Here is a 15,822-nt window from a genome sequence, read left to right as displayed (position 1 = left end):
GACGTGAATTGAGGCTCACGGTCAGAGGAAATGTCACGTGGTGCCAAGCCGAGTAACCCAGGTGCTGATGCTAGAGGGCTCTAGCCATCTGGTTTTATGGTCCACCGTGGTAAGGAGATGCAAGAAACCACAGGAGGGGGAGAAGAAGACCAACAAGGTCCCCATTGACATGATCAAACCATAGCTCAGAGACCTCCAAAGGTGCCAATGGCGCCTGATCATGACGGTTAATTTTTGCCCACTGGCTCTCCACACAGGTTGCAGTCCGATTACACACGTCCGTTCTGAGGCCCTGCCACACAAACTTTAATGCAACCAGTTTCTGTGAGGCCTTCTGGCCCAGATGCGAGAGGCCATATATGGAGTCAAAAACAGTCCATTTCCAGTTTGCGGACATAATTGGGCAAGGGTGACTGGTTGAGACATCACACTGGAGAGAAACCCCAGCTTCCCTGAACTTAATGTCAGCCAACTGCAGACCCATGACTGCTGGTCTGTAACCCTGGACCTCTGCTCGGTAACTTGACCGGCTGCCATGTGGGCATAATCAACCCCGACGTGTTTGTCCTCAATGGCTGGCCGTGAGAGGCAAGCAGACACGGCATTATTTTCCCCTTGATATGTTGTGTATCAGTTGTGAACCCGGATATTTAGGCCAGGTGACATTGCTGCTGTGCAGACCAAGGTTCTGATAGTTAGTCTATTGTGTGCATGAGGGGTATGTGGTCAACGAACACTGTGAAATGTCAACCCTCTGGAAGAAAACGAAAATGGCGGACAGCCAGATGGAGACTGAGAAGCTCACAGACAAACATACTGTGTTTCCTTTTGGGGGACAGAGCTGCCGGCTGAAGATGGCGAACAGCTGCCACAGGCCTCTTACCAGCTGTTCATGCACAGCACCCACAACGTAGTCTGCGGCGTCAGTAGTAATGGCTGTGGGTGTGTTGGGTGCACTGGGGAGTGGGTGCACAAGTAGTAATGGCTATAGGTGCACTGGAGAGTGTGTGCACCAGTGGGGTCACTTTGGAAAGAGCTCGAGTATCATCAAATGCCGTGGTCATGTCTGCTGACCAGTCAAGCACGTGATTTGGGATATTGCCTTTAAACACACTATTCAGGGGAAGCATAAAGCAGTGCTAGAAATTCACCATCCCTAAAAACTCCTGTAGATTTTTAGTAGTGCGGGGCAGTGGGAAATCCATAATAGCGGCTACTTTTGATGGGAGAGGTTTTGCACTTTCTGCAGAGAAGCGATGGTCGAAAAAGTCAATGGCTGACAACCCAAACTGGCATTTGGCAGGGTTAATAATCAACCCATGTTGGTTTAAGCGCTCAAATGTGTGCAGAGATGAGATATGTGTTCAGATTCCGACACACTGGTGACAAGTACGTCATCCAGGTAAACAAAAAGAAATTCTAAGTCTCTTAATACAGAGTTGACCAGCTATTGAAAATCCCGTGCTACAATTTTCAGTCCAAACGGCATGCACAGAAATGCAAGAAGGCCAAACGGGGCTATCACAGCTGATTTGGGAATGTCCTCTGAGCACACAGGCACCTGATGGTAGCCCCTAACTAGATCAACTTTGGGAAAAATTAACTTTCTGGCTAAACGTGCCGAGAAGTCTTGAATGTGTGGGACGAGGTAACATACAGGGGGGTGGTGGCCTTGTTAAGGCATCAGTAATCACCACATGGGTGGCAACAACCATCGGATTTAAGGACCATATGGAGAGGTGAAGCCCAGCGGCTATTCGACTGATATACAGTTCTGAGTCTTTCCATGTTGGGACACAGTTGCCAGCTTTTCTGTGTCCAGTCTACGTGCGCAGGCATGGACTGGTGGGCCAGTTGCGGGAATGTGGTACTTCACCATATGTTTTGAGACTGTAGTGGAGAATGTAGACTTGATGAGGTCTGGGAATTCACCCAGCAGATGAGTAAACACTCATGTGGTCATTGTGGGGATCTGACTGGGGGAGCAGGGTAACGACCCAAAGTCTTTGACATCCACATGCCAGCAGTTCTTAAGATCGACTATCAGCCCTTGGGCACATGGAAATCTGCACCAAGCAGTTGTCTAGCCACTTTAGCCAAGTCCCATGTGTAACGTCACTCACTGAAGCAGAGCGTCACCCATTGTGTCCCGTTAGTCTGGATCCAGCTGCCGTTAGCCGCCTCCAGCAAGGTTTCGTCGCTCTTTGCCTTCTCATCAATAGGCGACGCTGGCAGCTCACTCACTTGAGCACCCGTGTCACACAGGAAGTGTCGCCCTGAATGGGCGTCCGTAATAAACAGTAGACGGCCCCAGCAGCTGGAACTCATGGTGTTCACAGACCTCTGATATCCCCATGCGCTGGCACTGTCGAAGCTGCAAGGCAGTCAGCACTTTCTAGCGTTCCTACCCAAGTGTGCATGGTGAAAGCACAGGCCTGACATCCACCGTTTCGCAGCCGTGGGCTTCCTTCTGTTGGGGGCCTTGCTGACCGGGCTTATTGAGGTACAGAAAGGAGGAGGAATGATGCATCACTGCCTGGCTGAGTGTAGACTATCAGCTATCCTAGCAAGTTCCCTGTAGTCCTTCACGGGTGCATTGGCGAGGGCTCACGAACTGGATCAGGCATTTGCTGCATGAAATGTTCTTCAAAAATTAAACAAGGATGGCGATTTCCCAGGGAAATAACATGTAGTCCATCAGCTTTGAAAGCTTACAATTGGCGAGACTGGGTAAGGAGAGGAACTGTGTGGCACGCTCAGACCTCGACAGTCCAAGTGTCTGTAAAAGGTGATCCGTATTTATCTCCTCAATCACAAACAAGAGAAAATCTTCAGATGCTGGAAATCCAAAGCAACAAAGCAGCACACACAAAATGCAGGAGGAACTCAGCAGGCCAGGCAGCATCTGTGGAAGAGAGTGAACAGTCAACATTTCAGGCCCAGACCCTCCTTCAGGTCCTGATGAAGCGTCTCGGCCTGAAGCGTTGACTGTTTACTCTTTATCATAGGTGCTCCTGGCCTGCTGAGTTCCTCTGGAATTTTGCGTGTGTTTATCATGTTTTGTGTGTGTTTATCGTGTTTCGTGTGTGTGTTTATCATGTTTTGTGTTTTTCATGTTTATCATGTTTCGTGTGCTTATCATGTTTTGTGTGTGTTTATCATGTTCACTCGGGTGTTCAAGCAGACTCAACACTCTCACAGTCGTGAAGTTGCAGAACGACACCACCACCTTGGTGTTATTGGGGAGATTTCTGGCAAGGAGGAATGGGCTCCACTTCTACAAACCAAGTGATGGCATTTCCCTCAGGCATTTTAAAGTAACTACATTGACTGACATGTTCAATAACTCTGGAAATGTCCCACAGCATTGGGATTTTTGCAAATAAAACAAAGTGAGACATTTTATGTGTGGTGAAACTCATGACTTATTTCATTGAACTCAAACACAAAAGTGCGCTAAAAATCCTTACATAAACACATCATCAGGTAAAACCAGCCACCTAAAGTGAAACCTCAACTCAATGTCAGTGGTTGTCCATTTTGGACATTTCTCCCAGGTACGTTACCCTACAGGCCTAAAATCAGCAAAAAATGTCCTCACCCACTTCCACACCACCTTTACTCACCCACCCCACACAGATAATCCTCCCCCACACACCCACTCACCACTCCCACTCAGAAAATGCCTCCCTCACCCACCCAATTTAGATAATCCTCCCTCACACACCCCCTCACCATTCCCACTCAGAAAATCCCTTACTCACCCACCCTACATAAATGATTCTCCCCCACACCCCCCCTCACCATTCCCACTCAGAAAATCCCTCCTTCACCACCCCCACTCAGAAAATGCCTCCCTCACCCACCCCACTCAGATAATCCTCCCTCACAGGCCCACTCACTATTCCCACTCAGAAAATCCCTTCCTCATTCACCCCCCCACACAGAAAATCCTCCCTCACACACCCTTCACCACTCCCATACAGAAAAACCTTCCCTCTCTCACCACACTCAGAAAATCCCACCCTCCCACTCCCACTCAGAAAATACCTCCCTCACCCCACCCAGTCAGAAAATCCTTCCTTCACCCAGCCCACAGATAATCCTCCCTCACCCACCCTCTCACCACCCCCATTTAGAAGATCCTTCCCTCACCAAACCCACTCAGATGATCCTCCCTCACACACCCCCTCACCACTCCCTCTCAGAAAATCCCTTGCTCACCACCCCTACTCAGAAAATCCCTCCTTCCCCACCCCTACTCAAAAAATCCCACCCTCACCCCCCTCAGAAAATCCATCCCTCGTCCACCACCTCACCTCCACTAAGAAAATCCCTCCCTTACCCACCACCTCAGAAAATCATTTCCTCAAAGCCCCCCCCCCCCACAACAGCCCCCTCGGAAAATCCTTCCTTCAACAACATCCATTCAAAAATCCATTCCCCAGACTCCCACTGTGAGAATACCCCTTCACCCCTCCCACACTGCCACTGAGATAATACCCTCTCTCTCATCCACCACATGCACTGATGTAGACACACACAGAGACCAGACTGGTGTAGGGGAAAGAATCAAGGGTGACTGACTAGTGAACTTGGGGTACCACAGTATCGTAGTGGTTAGAGCAACGTCATAACAACTGGGGTTGTCGGAGTTTGGAGTTCCACTCAGATGTTATCTGTATGGAGTCTCCGTGAAGTCCTCCCTGTGGAGTGTGTGGGTTTTCTCTGGGTGCTCTGGTTTCCTCCCACAGTCTAAAGACGTACCGGATAAGTGAATCGGTGATTGTAAATTGTCCCGATATTAGGTTAGGTTTAATCAGGGGCTGCCAGCTCAGCACGCCTCAAAGGGCCAGAATGGCCTACCCTGCGCAGTATCGGTAAATAAATAAATAGTAGGGTCATGGACTGTGCTGATGTGGTTGCAGATAAAAGTAGAGACAGCAGTGACAACATCCCCAAGTTTCAGAAACTTCTCAGCATACAACCGCAGTTGTGAATGAAAATTGGATTTATTGTTAGACCTGTGGATCATCATTTTTTTCTGTAATCAGGCCTAGTCTGCTACTTTATTAAGTCTTTTCATTATCAAAGTATATTTTTACTGGTAATTCCATCAAATGAGATTGTAAAAACTGTACCAATTTCATGCTCCAGTAGATCAGTTTTGACTGGTCTTCTGGTTTCCTGGTGCACACCAGTTTTTAATAAATGACCCCTTAATTTTGTACACCAACTCCGTGCGCTTTTTCAGTTTGTTTTTACACAGACACACTCACTCTTGCATCTACACAGAGCCACACACTGCAGACACTCTGATACCGTACACTTACACAAATACACAGAGGCATACTCGCTCTTGAACAGACACTAGAGCGACACTCAGAGGTACTGGAGGGACTCTGTGGGTCGGGCAGCATCTAGGGAGAGAAATGAACAGTCGACATTTCAGGTCAAGACGCTTCATCAGGATGGGAAGAGAAGAGGGGAGACAGCCAGCAGAAAGAGTAGGGGAGCAAGAACCAGTGTATCCGGGTCAGGGAGAGAAGGAGTCATGTCAGAAGATGGCAGATGATAGGTGGAAGCGACAAAGGACTGAAGAAGATGGAATCTGGTTGGAGAGGACAGAGGACTATGGAAGAAAGGGAAGGATATTGGGAGGGGAACAGGTGGGTGGGTGTGAAATGATGGGCAGATAGAGAGGTTGATGAGAGATGGAGATCAGGAGGGAATAAAACGGTGAGAGGAAGGGTCCGAGGGGAGGCGTTATGATAAAGCACTAATGTTAGAGGGTATTGTGTGCAGTTTTGGTCTCCATAAGTAATAATAGATTTACTGCCATGGAGGGAGTTAAGTGACAACTGATACTGAGATGGTGACTTGTTTTGTAACGTAAAGTAGATTCGATCTGTATTTCTCTTGTTTGGAAAGATCAGAGGTGAGGGCCATTGACAAAGTGAAGCACATAGTTCTTTCCCCAGGGAGTGGGTACTAAAAATAAGATGGCATAGTTAAAGATCAGATTTAAAACAAAGATTATCTTTATTTGTCAGACATACATTGAAACATATAGTAAAATATGCTGTTTACATCAACAAACAGTCCAGGAATATGCTGGATGGAGCGCACAAGTGTCGCCAACTTGGCTACATAGCATGCCTATGACTCACGAACACAGACTTCTTTAGAATGCGAAAGGAAATCAGAGCAAGCGCTCACAATCACAGGGAGGAGGCACAGACTCCTTACCAACAGCAGAGAGAATTGAACCCTGATGATTGGCGCCAACTGATGCCCGTCACTGTGCCCCCCATCAAAGGCAAGAGGGCATCATCTTCACACAAAGGGTGATGTGCATTTGAAGTGAGCTGCCAGAAATATTGGGCATGTGAGTAACATTTAAAAACCACTTAGATAAATACATGGATAGAAGAGGTTCAGGGGGCAATGGTTTTTCCAAACGCAGGCAGATGGGACGACACAGATGAGATGGTTAGAAGGGCCTGTTTCCATGCTATATGACTCTCAGACTCTTTCTCACTGAAACTTGATGTTCATGCCATCAAAAGTTGATTTCAGCCTCCCACGTATCAGCCTTCAGTAACTGATACTTATTGGACAGTATCCAAGTTTGCTGGTGACACAGAAAAAGCGAGGAGAAATTTGTTTAACCAGAGGGCAGTGAATTTGTGGAATCCATTGCCACCGATGGCTGTGGGGACCAACTCATTGAATATATTTAAAGCAGCGGTTGATCACTCAGGGTGCCAAAGGCTATGTGGAGAAGGCAGGAGAATGGGGTTGAGAGGGGTAGTAAACCAGCCATGATAGAGTGGCAGAGCAGCCTCGATGGGCCAAATGGCCTAATTCTGCTCCCATGTCTTACGGTCTTATGGCAGTGATGCAATCAGGATCTTTCGGCTCTGCAACAGGATTTGGATAGGTGGGAGAAAAGTTGGCGAGTTTCGTGTGGGAAAGTGTGATATGATGTACTTCGTTAAGAGCCATCTAAAGGCAGATGGTTATTGAAGTGGAGAGAGATTTCAAAGGAACCAAACACAGACAAATCCACTTTGCACTAAAACTATATTTTGTTTTAATTATCAGAATCAGGTTTAATATCAATGGCATTTGTTGTAAAAATAGTATTTAATATATGTTTGGTATACATTTTTCTTGTGAATGCTATTGATACGGTGCTTTGTTGCTGTGCATACAAGGGATTGAAATCGGTTTATTATGGACACATGAACCAAGATCCAGTGAAAAGTTTGTCTTGCATACTGTTTGTACTGATCAGATCATTACACAGAACATTGAGGGAAATCAGGGATAAACAATAACAATGTAACAGCTACAGAGAAAGTGCAGTGAAGATAAACAATAAGGTGCAAGATCGTAACAAGGTAGATTGTGAGGTCAAGGGTCCAACTTATCATCCGGGGAACTATCTAATAGTCTTATGACAGGGGAGTAGAAGCTGTCCATGGTGGCACATCTATTTTCTATATCTACTGCCCGATGGGAAAGGGGAGAGGAGAGAATGTCTGGGGTGGGTGGATGGGTCTTTGATTTTGCCGGCTGCTTTCCAGAGACAGCAGGAAGCGCAGACTGAGCCCAGGGAGGGGAGGCTGGCTGATGCCCGTGATGTGCTGAGGGAGCCGTGCCCATAATCTCTGCCGGGGAGTTTGTCCGTTCTCCCCGTGACCGCGTGGGTTTCTTCCGGGTGCTCCAGTCTCCTCCCACAGTCCAAGGACATACCAGATGGTAGGCCTCTCAGAGTCTGAGCCTACTTCCCCATTACAAGTGGTGGAAGCGGGTAAGGCTGGCCAACAGGACCCTGGTGCAGCTGTACGGGCCAGTCCCTCACACGGTGGATGCAATGGATTACAGAGACATTGATGAACAGACCATGGGCTTTAGACGATGGAGACGGGATGTCACTGGGACCTAAGGGCACAAGAAGAAGGAGAGCCCAGTTGTTAGGTTAATAGGTCAATCAAATTGTCCCGTGATTAGGCCAGGATTAAATCGGGGGGGTTGCTGGGTGGGCCTGTTCCGTGTGGTATCTCAATAAACAAACAAATCTCTGCATTTACTTTCCGTCATGGGCAAAGCAAGCTGTGATGCATCAATAAATATTGGTAAGGGTCAACAGTGACATAGCGAATTTCTTTATTCTCCCGAGGAAGGTAGAGTGGGTTCTTCGGTTGTCCATTGAAATCTGATGACGATGTCCGCTCCTTTAATGGTGAGGTCTTTGATGACTGTGCAGTCCCATCCTGGACCCACAGCTCTATTGCAGGTGGGACATGTATATGTGGTAGTGGTAGCAACCATGGCTGCATTTCTCCTGGCTCTCTTCTGCTGTCTTCTGGTTGTTCTTTCCATCTCCAGAATACGAACCTGTCCCTTCACAGCTGTCGCCACGTGGTACGGTCAGCAGCAACATCCTCCAGGTCCTCGGGTCTGATCTTGCACCTCCTTAAAACATTCTTCATCTGATCCTTATAGCGCTTCTTCGGCCCTCCAGCTGAGCGTCGACCGTGATGTAGCTGGCCGTATAACACTCGTACTTGTGCCTACAACAATAAACTTGTCTGAATTCAAATGACTAAATGTTAGCAGGGGGATGTAACAACCAGTCAGGAGGGCAATTTGCAAATGAACCTTTATTACATTACAAGGTAAGAAATAGGTAATTACTAACAAGAGAAAATCTGCAGATGCTGGAAATCTGTGTGTTGATAGGTAATTACTGTTACAATTACTAACCAAGTTTCTGGTTAAAGCCACACCAGTTCACAATTTTGGTTTGCTTAATTGGGAAACAATATACGGATGCTGGAGGCAGTCCAAAATAGATTCACAGGGTTAATGCCAAGGGACAAGGGGGTTGTCCTATCATGAACAGTTAAGGAAATCATAAACAGAAGAGAAGCTGGAAATGCAGAGCAACATACATAAAATACTGGAGGAACTCAGGAGGTCAGGCAGCAGCTACGGAAGCAGATAAATAAACAGCTGACCTTTTGGGCCGAAACCCTTATGTTGACTGTTTATTTCTCCCCTAACCTGCTGAGTTTCTCCAGCATTTTGTGTGTGTTAGTTGGAGAAATTGGATCTGTTTAGAAGATTGAGGGGTGATCGAACTGAAGCAAGATCCTGAGGAGGTTTTAAGGATAGATATTGAACTGTTTTCCCCAATGGGAGAAATTCAAATGAAAGGACGTTGTTACAAGAGTTAGTGGCAGTCATTTTAAACTGAAGTGTGTTGGAACATCCCACTGAATGTTGCAGTTCTCTACTTCAGCGAGTTGAGGGTCATTGGGGGAATTTAAAAAGAGCATAGAACAGTACAGGCCCTTTAGCCCACAATGTTGTGCCAACCTTTTAGCTGATTCCAAGATCAATTTAATCCTTCCCTTCCACGTAGTCCTCAATCTTAATTGCATCCATGTGCCTATTCAAGATTGTCTTAAAAGTCCCTAATACATCTGCTCCACTACCACACCAGCAGTGCACTGCAAACACCCACCATGTCTCTCACTGTAAAGGCCCACCTCTGACATTCCCCCATTCTTTCCTGCAAACACATCAAAGTTATGCCCTCTCGTATTTGCCACTTTCTTGCTGGGAGGAAAAGGAGCTTGTTTCCACTCTACATAAGCCTCTTATCTTATACATCTTTATCAGTCCTCCTCTCATCCTCCTTCACTCCACAGAGCTCGCTCAGCCTTTCCTCAGAAAACACACTCCCCAATCCAGGCAATACCCAAGTAAATCTTCTCCGCACTCTCTCTAAAGCTTCCACATCCTTTTTATAATGCGGTGACAAGAACTGAACTGAATATTCCAAGTGTGGTCTAACCAAAATATTATAGGGCTGAAACATTGCCTCGTGGCTGCTGAAGTCAATGCCCTGACTAATGAAGACCAACACATCATTCACCTTCTTAATGAACCACCTGATCAATGTTGAGCCCGCAGACTCCACAAACTTTTATAATCAAACCCCAGCACTATTCCTTATTAGTACTGGGCTAGGAGCTACATCTTGTATCTCATTCTTGGAGTGAAATGAAACCCATCTATTGATTCAGAGGTAGAAGCCAACTACTCTCAGACCAACCATTAGGCACGTGCAAGATGTTATGGTTACGAAGGGGGGGGGGTAATAAAAAAGGACAGCTTAAAATTATCTGCATTAAAGCCAAACAGGGGAAACTGGTTTCAGAGATAGACTTAGTCCCCCGCACTTTAAAGATCGTAACCTTGAATACAAAATCACCCCCATGTCAAGATCAACTAAGTCAGAACTACAATACCCAATATGCACCGCGTTTTCCGCCAAAGAGGCGGAGAATCAGCGGCGCCATGTAGTCTGGTCCTTGTAGTTCAACTCTGCGACACTAACAACAGAAACCACACCTTAAAAAAAACTCTTGAAATTTAGGCATTAAAATTTAAAAGAAACTTTTCTGGCGAACACATGCCGCATCAGTAAGAGCCAAATGTCCACTCGCGTCTTTAAATGTATGTATTGGTAACGGTGTATCAAAAAAGCGAATACTTTATTGTGCAACGTCTAAAATAAACACTAATAACTTTGAAATTAAATAAATTCGTTGTATAAAAGAACTATTGAAAATATGTCTTGTTTCTTTACTACTCGTGTCCACGGTTTCATTCTTCTAATACAGTTCTTCCTTGTCCGCTCCTGAGGGTTAAAGACCAAACTCTTTTTAAGATGAAATCTTCGCCTTTTAAAACCCCCTTTCCAATCCTGGTTTATTGTTTCATCCCTCTCTGCCTGTTTTTTTTTTCGCTCTAGGGCAGGTCCCTTTAATCTCAGTGACAGCCTTGATTCCGACGCGTTTCCTGCGCTTTTCGAGTCGGGAGGGCTGCTTTCTTTTCAACCTCCGTCCCTCCCTCCACATCTAATTCCTTCCCATCAATGGAGGTTCCTGGACTGCCGTGTTTCCCTCCACTCCGGCGAGCCTGAGAACCGAGGAAGAGAGAAACCGGTGAGGAGACCCACTTTTATCGATGGGATAACGAGGCAGAAGATTTCATTCAGAGGCAATGTTGGTGTTCCTGGGTCACACAAGGAAGTGAAATTTACTGGCGGAATGATGCAGGGAACGCAACATATTTATCCAAATGACACCCCTGTCGTCTGATTTTCATTCACCTTCTCGCTGAGTGGGTCGCTTTTCCCTAGGTGGAAAAATGCATTGAATGAGGACTGGAAAAAAATTGGAAGCTGCTTTCTACACACACACGGGGGAGATACACGGGGTGAGGTTTGAACAAACCCTCGTTCTGCCTCTCCTGTGTATTTCGCTCGGATGAATATTGATGTGTAGTCTTCTTCTGGGAAGGGTTCGTTTTCCCACTGAACTAGGCGAGCAAGGATGTCTTCCCGGCTCACGTTACCGTCCCCGAATGAACGGAGCCTCGATCATGTGAGTAGCCTCATAGGGGGGTAACCGACATGGGGGTGGTTGAGGCTAAACGTTGTTACATCGGGTTCCTGCATGGCGGGCGGGGATCGCTGACTGCATGGGGGAAATTTATGCACACATGTTTGTACAGTGTGTATGTCATGTGTATTGATACGTATACATTGCTTCCATCCATGTACCGGTGGTCGTTTTCTTTCACCTATTTATAACGTGAACTGTCTTAATGTTGAAATAATTAAAAGTATAATTTACAGAATTTATTATACATATATTCATGCTTTTGTGATATTCCCATCACATCTGAACGTGTATTTTTGTAATATATAATAATTGCAAATATTCTACAAATTTTCTCAGATCTATGGATGATGTATATAATTATTTTGTGTGCTGTTACAAAATGTGTGATTATTTTGCATAATATGCAAGAACAATGCATAGTATTTACAAGTGTCAAATCTGCATTACAGATAATCTATAATTCAGATATTACATTGTGTTAGCTTCATATAGTTGAGTATATCATAGATTTTACCTACATATATGAACATGTTTCTTATTTAGGTGTATCTCTTAATGTTATCCTGTATTTAAATTCTGAATATATATCAAAAATTATCCAAGATATATTATGTGTATATACATATAATTTATTTTCAGATTTTTAATTGGCACAATTTAATGTATTTGGTTATGCGATATAGCCTTGTTTATGAACTCCATACCATAAATAAGATATGATAATTAAGGTAACAGTATTAATTATATACAGCTTATATATAGACCTTTATGAATTATAAATGTGACATAAAAACACTGCATATTGTGCATGCCACAATATGCAATGTTGCTTGGGTTTCCAAGATACTTTTCGATCATATTCCATGATTCTGTAGATCCCTCCTTATGATGTCAAGCAGTTGGCTATGGTGGGTGTATTATACATGGTGGTGATCTCTCTCTCTGTGGTTTCCCCCTCCCATCATTTCCTTCAGGGAGAAGAAAAGGAGGGTAATGGTCACCTTTCGTTGGTATCTTTCATTTTCTGGGTTTACCACCTGTTAATAAAGCATTGTGTGAGAAGGCAGCTGGGGCAGTGAGCTCGCAGTTGTGGCCATGGCCCACTAATCCAGCTCCCGGGTGTTGACTGTGAGAGACAGGTCGGTAGGGATGTGGGCACTCATCTGAGGTTTTGTGTTCCTATACATTCACCTGAATAGGCAAACACCTCATGGCACGTCAGCCCCTCACTCACCACTGCACTGAGAGTGTCTAGAGCAATCACGAACAAGAGAAAATCTGCAGATGCTGGAAATCCAGGCAACACACTCCAAATACTGCAGCAGCTCAGCAGGCCTGGCAGCATCTGCGGAAAATATACAGTCGACGTTTCGGGCTGAAACCCTTCATCAGGACCAGTCTCAGCCCAAAACGTCAACTGTACTCTTTTCCATAGATGCTGCCTGGCCTGCTGAGCTCCTCCAGAATTTTGTGTGTGTTGCTAGAATATATGAGTGTTGCTTTTAAAGACTTTTTATATGCGAGAGATTCTTCAGATGCTGGAAATCAGGAGCAATGCACACACAATGTTGGAGGAACTCAGCAGGTCAGGCAGCATCTATGGAGGATGACCAAAACATTGGCTGTTTATTCCCCTCAACAGATGCTGCCCGGCCTGCAGAGTTCCTCCAGCATTTTGTGTGTGGTTAACTATGGAAGATTGTAGACTCAGCTAGCCCCATTATAGGCACTAGACCTCTCACCATCGAGAACATCTTTGGTTGAGTTTAAGAGCCGAAAGGTAATGTTACAGCTATATAGGACCCTGGTCAGACCCCACTTGGAGTACTGTGCTCAGTTCTGGTCACCTCACTACAGGAAGGATATGGAAACTATAGAAAGGGTGCAGAGGAGATTTACAAAGATGTTTCCTGGATTGGGGAGCATGCCTTATGATAATAAGTTCAGTGAACTCGACCTTTTCTCCTTGGAGTGATGGAGGATGAGAGCTGACCTGATAAAGGTGTATAAGGTGATGAGAGGCATTGATCGTGTGGATAGTCAGAAGCTTTTTCCCAGGGCTGAAATGGCTAACAAAAGAGAGCACAGTTTTAAGGTGCTTGCAAGTAGGTACAGAGGAGATGACGGGTAAGTTTTTTACGCTGAGAGTGGTGAGTGCGTGGAATGGGCTGCCGGCGATGGTGGTGGAGGAGGATACAAAAGGGTCTTTTAAGAGACTCCTGGATAGGTATATGGAGCTTAGGATAATAGAGGGCTATGAGTAACCCTAGGTAATTTCTAAAGTAAGTACATTTTCAGCACAACATCATGGGCCAAGGGGCCTGTATTGTGCTGTAGGTTTTCTGTTTCTATGTAAAAGGTGGTGTTTCAAGAAGGCAGCATCCATTATTAAGGCCCCTCACCATCCAGGACATGCTCTTTTCTCATTGCTGCCATCAGGCAAGAGGTACAGGAGCCTGAAGATGCATACTCAATGTTTTAGGAGCAGCTTCTTCCCGTCCGCTATCAGATTGAATGGACAATGAACTCACTATTTATGCACCATTAATAATATTTTAATACGTATATCTCTTTGTGTAGTTCATAGTATTTTTTATGTCTTGTACTGTAATGCCGTGGCAAAACAACAAACTTCATGGACATGTCAGTGATGACAAACCTGATTCTGATTTTCAAATGAACGTTCGAAGAAGGAATCTCAGACAGAAGAGATGCTGCAGATGCTGGAAATCTAGTTCAACTCACACAAAACGCTGGAAGAACTCAGCAGGTCAGGCAGCATCTATGGAGGGAAATGAACAGTCAGGGCTTTGGGCTGAGGCCCTTCCTTGGATCTCCCCCGAACTCGCCCTCTTCCCCCGCATTCGCGTTCTTCCCTTGCGTTTGCGCTATCACCCAACAGCTCGCACTTCTCCTGTGCATCAGTTTTATTCAGTTTTGGACCCTTGTCTGAGGAAGGATGTGTTTGCTTTGGAGGCAGTACAATGAAGATTCACCAGGAGCCTGACTGGGGTCAGTTGGTTGTCTCATCAAGAATTAAAGAAATTAAATCAGTGTTGTTTGGAGCCAAGAAGAATGAGGAGTGATCTTATTGACACATGAGTTGCTTGGGAGAGAAGAGAAGGTAGATGTTTTTACTAGAGGTGGAATGTAGAACAAGGATACGTTATTACAAGAGGAAGGGCTGGTCATTTGAAACTGAGGTATGCAGGAACTTAGAAAATGGGAAAGTGAGCTTTATTGGTTATATTTACGTCAAAACATACAGTGAAATGTGTCCTTTGCGTCAAATCAGATCAACGAGGATTGGGTTGGACAGCCTGCAAGCATCTAGTGCCCGCAACTCACTAAACCCATCCATGTATAATTGGAGCTCCTCATAGCAGTGTGGCACCACGTCCAATCTGGAGTTGGTGCTGTCTCCCGGTGTTTGCTCACAGAAGACGGGAGTATTGTGTTCGACTGCAGACTGCTACGATGTCCATAGACTCAGGGCCACAGACTATATTTTTTGTGTGACTGTATTTTACTGATATCTTGTACGTGCTTTCTACCTGGTATGTGCTATTTGTGCCTTGTGCTGTGTGTGACTGTTGGTATTGTGTTTTGTACCTTGGCCCTGGAGTACCACTGTTTCATTTGGCTGTATTCAAGGGTATTCAGGTATGGTTGAATGATAATTAAACTTGAACTCAAACTAGACGGCATCGAATCTCTGCAACTCCTTACTTCTGAGGGTCTGGGTCATTGTATCTAAAGAGAAGGTGGATACAAACTCTGAAAGATTGGGGAATTGATGGCTATGGGAACTGACAGAGTTGCAGTTTGGGGCAGATCATATATGGTCGTGTTGAATCGTAAGTCAGGCTTGATGGGACAAGAGGCCTACCTCTCCTATTTCCTTGTTTACTCAGCTTGCTTGCTACCAGATTATCAAGAAGGCCAATGGAATGTTGGCCTTCATTGCGCGAGGGATTGAATGTAAGAGAAAAGATGTCCTTACTTAATGAAAGATATACTAGCTTTGCAGGGGGTGCAGAGGAGATTCATTAGGTTGATTCCAGAGTTGAGGAGGTTAACCTTTGAAGAGAGCATTAGCCTGGGACTAAACTTACTGGAATTCAGAAGAATTAGAAGGAATCTTGTTGAAACATTTAAAATTTTGAATTCATACAAGAGAGGCAGCAAAGTTGTTTCCGTTGGTAGGTGAGCCTAGAATTAAGGGAGATGGCCTCAGGACTAGAAGGAATAAATTTCAGACCATAAGCCACTGGGGCAGAAATAGGTCGTTCGGCCCATCGATTGTGCTCCACCATTTGATCATGCCCGATCC

Source organism: Mobula birostris, chromosome 10 (genome assembly GCF_030028105.1).
Source record: "Mobula birostris isolate sMobBir1 chromosome 10, sMobBir1.hap1, whole genome shotgun sequence".
NCBI classification, from domain to species: Eukaryota; Metazoa; Chordata; class Chondrichthyes; order Myliobatiformes; family Myliobatidae; genus Mobula; species Mobula birostris.
Note: the sequence above shows the minus strand (reverse complement) of the source record.